The 5941-nt window shown below is 53.1% G+C and overlaps 1 pseudogene; it reads right to left on the bottom strand.

Annotated features, from left to right (window-relative positions):
* Nucleotides 1-235: 235 nt before the first annotated feature.
* Nucleotides 236-440, bottom strand: LOC140205604 (U2 spliceosomal RNA; annotated as a pseudogene).
* Between the last annotated feature and the right edge of the window lie 5501 nt (nt 441-5941).

Below are 5941 nucleotides of genomic sequence, written 5' to 3' on the forward strand. Positions count from 1 at the left end.
CCAAACGGCCCAGATATGATGCCCGTGCTGTTGTTGAGTTGTCTGCACATTGCGTGAGTGAGTGAGTGAGTGAGCTGTATCGACAGACAGACACAGACACAGGAGAGGTGTAGAGCAAGCAGCTCTCCTCTCTCTCCATGTGCGTGCATGCTTGTCTGTGCTGCTGTGCCGCCGCCGCCGCCTGATGGAGCTTTCGTCGTTTTTCTTTTCTTTGCTACTTTGAAATTCCCCAGAAGGGGAGTGCACCGTTCCCAGAGGCACTGCAATACCGGGTCGATGCGTGGAGTGGACGGAGCAAGCCCCTATTCCATCTCCCTGTTCCAAAAATCAATTTAATATATGGTCCCCAGATAAGGGACGTATCAGATATTAAACTGATAAGAACAGATTTTTTTTTTTTTTTTTTTATTTCAAAATATACTTTATTCAAAAATAAATATATACAATAAACCATTCAATAACTTTTCATCCTTTACATACGTTTCCATTATACTCAGTAAAATACCCGTGTTTATAGCCACCCACGTGGCACTCCAGTAGTTCAGCTTAGCATCTCATTGTTGAGGGGTATACTCCTCGCCCACCGACCCCTCCCACTCCCACGGGTGGAGAAACCTATACTGTGGTCCTTCCCCACCGGGCCCTTGCGGTGGCTGCACCAAGTTTCAGTGCGTCCCTCAGCACGTACTCCTGCAGCCGAGAGTGTGCCAGTCGGCAGCATTCTCCCACGGACATCTCCATGTGCTGGTAGATGATCAAGTTTCGGGCTGACCAAAGAGCGTCTTTCACCGAGTTGATGATCTGCCAGCAGCACCGGATGTTGGTCTCCGTGTGCGTCCCCGGGAACAGCCCGTAGATCAGAGAGTCCTCTGTCACGCAGCTGCTGGGGATGAAACGTGACACTAGCCCGTCCATCCTCCTCCACACCCTCTTTGCGAACTGGCAGTGTGCAAAGAGGTGGGTCACAGACTCCTCCTCACTGCAGTCCTCCCGTGGGCAGTGGGGTGCGGAGACGACGTTCCGGGCGTACAGGAGGGCTCTGACTGGGAGGGCCCCTCTCACCGCCAGCCAGGCGAGGTCTTGGTGCCTGTTGGTGAGATCTGGCGATGAGGCATTTTGCCAGATGAACTGGACAGTCTGCTCAGGGAACCACCCCACTGTGTCCATCACGTCCTTCTCCTGCAGTGCCTGCAGGACACTTCGTGCCGACCACTGCCTGATGGCCTTGTGGTCAAAGGCGTTCTCCTGGAAGAACTTTGCTACGTGGGATAGGTATGCCGGCAACCCAATACTACACTTGATCTTAGCCAAAAGGCCGAGAAGCGATGCAGGCGGCCTCTTGAGTCGGCTACATCCTGCCTAGCCTCTGGTGTTTAGATTGAAGCAGGAGGCCTGGCAAAGACCTTGCTGCCCTGGCCCGCTGGCAGCTCTCCCCTAGGTTGTCTGGGATCGGTGGGTGTGCTGGACAGCTGTTGCCTACCTGGTCCGTCCTGAGTGCAACTTGTCAGAGGCTATGTAAAGCTGCCAGTGATCCACCAATCATCTGGGAGTGGGGCCGTACCTACGGGCGCCTACGTCACTGGCACACTGCCTACGTCAAGGCTGCCGGCTTCCTCGGCTGGCTCCCAGGTCGGTCTCAGAGGCTGGCTCAACTTGCACTGCTCTCCTGGTCGTGGGAGGCTGGTCACGCTGTCCTGTCTGCACAAAAGTCTGCAGGGGGAGTGGGAGCAGGCCGCTCGGCCCTTCAAGGGCGTCCCTGCACTCGGCAAAGAGAGCGCGCCTCTCGGCTTTGCGTGCCCCAGCTGGCTGGCGCATCCAGCTGAACGGTCTCCTTCGGAGGCTCTGCCCTCTCCGGGAGGGAGCGAGCGGATGGGACTGCACCGGGCGACAAAGGCAGAGGCCACGTGCGCCGCTCAAGACCGGTTACGAGGTTTGTGGACGTGGCCAAAGTCCGCGGGCAGAAAAGCCTCCTGGCAAGCTTGGGAATAGGAAGATGTCAGCTACAGGTGTGCCTGAGGAGAAACAATGGGTGTGCTCTCCAAGCCGAAGGCTGAAGTGCAGCCATTCACACCTCTGTGCCTTTATTTTGATGTGTGTGGAATTACAATTGTTGAGTGGCTTGAGTTTGTTTCATCTCACAGAAGCTGTAGACTTTGCGTCTGCACAGGCTATCATTGGACACAGTGGTGTCTTCTCCCCTGCTCCCCCACCACCTTTTTTTACCAGGGTGGATGGGGGTGGGTGGGTGTGTGTGTGTGTCTGTCTGTCTCTCTGTGTCTGTCTCTGTCTCTCTCACCCACCGACACAAACACACATGGAATGCTGAGGGATCTGGCAGGGTCGGTCTGTCTCTCTCTCTCACTCACTCAATCTCACACACACACAGAGTCACAGACACACGTGCACACGGGGGTGTGTGGGGGTGGGTGTGTGTGTGTGTTTGTGTGTGTGTGTGTGTCTGTCTCTCTGTGTCTGTCTCTGTCTCTGTCTCTCTCACCCACCGACACAAACACACATGGAATGCTGAGGGATCTGGCAGGGTCTGTCTCTCTCTCTCACTCAATCTCACACACACACAGAGTCACAGACACACGTGCACACGGGGGTGTGTGGGGGTGGGTGTGTGTGTGTGTTTGTGTGTGTGTGTGTGTCTGTCTCTCTGTGTCTGTCTCTGTCTCTGTCTCTCTCACCCACCGACACAAACACACATGGAATGCTGAGGGATCTGGCAGGGTCTGTCTCTCTCTCTCTCACTCACTCACTCACTCACTCACTCACTCACTCAATCTCTCTCTCTCACACACACACACACACACACAGAGTCACAGACACACGTGCACACGGAGTGCTGAGGGATCTGCCAAGCTGTACAGAGGGCAGTAAAGGGAGAAGGGCCGAGGCCCTTCATTATGCCTCTGTGCTGACGCCTGAGCAGACTGACTGGTTTTGCAGCGGGGTGGGTGCACGGATGTAGAAACAGGAGGGAGGGCACGGCAGGAGGGAAATGTGTCGCGGGCTGACGGCGGCCCTGTGCCCCACTGCTCTGCAGGTGCGTTTTTGGCCGGCATGGCTCAGTGGTGGAGTGGGTGGGCGCGTGTGCGCGCCGTGGAAGGAAAGGGGTACTGATTATGCCTTGGTTGTGAAACAGGAAACGGATCGGCGAAATGCCTGCCGGAGGGAGGCACAGTGCCGTGCGTGAAGCAGGGGCACGTGGACGGATGTGGCAATTGTGGAGACGTGCGCCAAAGCTGGACGCCGAGTAGGTAGGTGTAAGCATGAGACGTTTGAGTGATCTTGGGGTTTGGGACGTGATTCTGAGCGAGGCTAGAGATGCACTGCACTGCCGATGTATATTGGGGAGGTCTGAGTGGGTGGAGTGGGGGGTTGTGCCTCTGCCTTACCTTGAACGGTGGGCGGGGCTTTGGGCCTGGGGCAGGCAGACGCATCAGAGGAGGCCAGGAGGCCAGGCCAGGCCAGGCCAGGGCAGGGCAGGTAGGCAGAGTTTTGCTGATGCTATGGCTAGGTGGTGATGCTTGTAGCTGGTCTGTCTGTCTGGGCAGGAGAGCAGCAGTCTTGGCAGTCTGGTGCAGGCGGGGAGGATGCAGGGTGCAGGAGCACCGGGCCCTGTTGTGCCGGCGGCGGCGGCGCCCCGTTGCTCTGTAGCCGGGCTCCATCGGATGCCTCCCTCCCTTCCTTCCTTCCTCCCTCCCGTCCGCGTGCCCTGGCTGCTGGCACACTTGAACGAGCCTGCCTGTCCGACAGGCTGGCTGGCTGCTGGTGAAATTGCAGCAGAGCCAGTGACTCGATATCGTTCGTTCCTTCCTTCCTTCCTTCCTTCCTTCCTTCCTTCCTTCCTTCCTTCCTTCGCCCGCCCGTCCATCCGTCCGTCCGTCCGTCCGTCGCGTCCTCCGTTGGCTTCAAGGAGCAGCTGAGAAGCCTGAGCCTGAGAAGTGGAGCGAGTGTGGCGGGATAGAAAAGGTCTTTCGGCCTGCTCCACTTCACTCTGCTTCTGTGCTTGGTGCAGGCAGCAGCCGAGTGAGCAGGCATCAGAATGAGTGCGCCGGTTGAGCAGTTTGCTTCAGGAATGAATGCCAAGGGGCATCTCTCATGAAGTTGCTGCCTTGCCTGCAGCACCTGATCTGGTTGCAGCCCGGATGTGCACTTGATCTTAGCCAAACGGCCCAGATATGATGCCCGTGCTGTTGTTGAGTTGTCTGCACATTGCTTAACACCTCACCTTTAATTATCGGTAGATCTCTTGCAAAGATCTTCGTTACCTATGGTCTTGCTGCTGTTTTGTAGTTTTCTTTGGATTTCTTTTTCTGGTTAAGAGATATTGCCTATATTCTGTACATTTTCTCAAACTTCTCTGTGTCTATGGTAATATCGCAGTGTTCGACCATTCAGCATTGAGAAGACAGACTCTGCGTCGTCTGATTACCTGTATGCCACTGTGCTGTCTGCTTCAGATACTGCTGTCTTTTGTCTTCTCGGTGTGCGTCGCAAGATGCCAACTACTTTCATTTCTCACCTGCCTACTCATGCCCAAGTCTTCCGCTTCCCAGCTCTTCTGGCAGCTCTCTCTCTGTCTATTTCCAGTCCTGATGTAGTCTCAGCCCATAAAGTCGGCCATTTTCTTTGCACAAATTCTGCCAGAGCCACTGAGTTCCTGGTCTGTATGTTGTCTGTTGCTCCAGATTTCCTTAAAGTGTAGTCCCTGTTGTGTGTATGTTATGTGTTATTGATTCTGCATTATTGGTGGAAATTTGATTGGGTCTAAACTAGACTGCATGTTGTGACTAATTGCACTATGAGACAAGTCACTCTCGCTTTTGTGTACTGTCGCCATCTTTTGATGTAAACTGGAACTTAATGTTCCTTTCCCTTTGTCTGTGTGTGTGTGTGTGTGTGTGTGTGTACGGAGACATGTGGTGGTGGAAACAGGAACTGCAGATCATTCTTAATTGTGTTCACAGAGACATCTTTTGGGAGAAAGTGGAAAGACAGCTCGCTGTTGCTTGTGTTTCCCATGACATCTCAGCTTTCAATTACAGCTGTGTGTGACCATCAGATATCGGAAAATAGAAAATAGTGTATGCATTTGTTCCTTCTACGAAAGGACTGACGGTATTTCTACAGGAACGATGTATACCCTATGCAAATATCATTGTGATTATGTCAATTTTATTGTCAAATAACTATATGACAATAGATAATAGGTGCAGGAGTAGGCCATTCTGCCCTTCGAGCCAGCACCGCCATTCACTGTGATCATGGCTGATCATCCACTATCAGTATCCCGTTCCTGCCTTATCCCCATAACCTTCGATTCCGCTATCTTAAGAGCTCTGTCCATCTCTTTTTTAAAAGCATCCAGACACTTAGCCTCTACAGCCTTCTGGGGCAGAGCATTCCATATATCCACCACTCTCTGGGTGAAAAAGTTTTTCCTTAACTCTGTTCTAAATGGCCTACCCCTAATTCTTAAACTGTGGCCTCTGGTTCTGGCCTCACCCATCAGCGGGAACATGCTTCCTGCCTGCAGTGTGTCCAATCCCTTAATAATCTTACATGTTTCAATAACAGCCCCTCTCAGCCTTCTAAATTCCAGAGTATACAAGCCCAGTTGCTCCAATCTTTCGACATATGATAGTCCCGCCATCCCGCGAATTAACCTTGTGAACCTAGGCTGCACTCCCTCAATAGCAAGAATGTCCTTCCTCAAGTTTGGAGACCAAAACTGCACACAGTACTCCAGGTGTGGTCTCACCAGGGCCCTGTACAGCTGCAGAAGGATCTCTTTGCTCTTATACTCAATTCCTCTTGTTATGAAGGCCAGCATGCCATTAGCTTTCTTCACTGCCTGCTATCCCTGCATGCTTGCTTTCAGTGACTGATGTACAAGAACACCTAGATATCGTTGTACTTCCTCTTTTCCTAA

Source organism: Mobula birostris, chromosome 11, assembly GCF_030028105.1.
Source record: "Mobula birostris isolate sMobBir1 chromosome 11, sMobBir1.hap1, whole genome shotgun sequence".
Classification (NCBI taxonomy): domain Eukaryota; kingdom Metazoa; phylum Chordata; class Chondrichthyes; order Myliobatiformes; family Myliobatidae; genus Mobula; species Mobula birostris.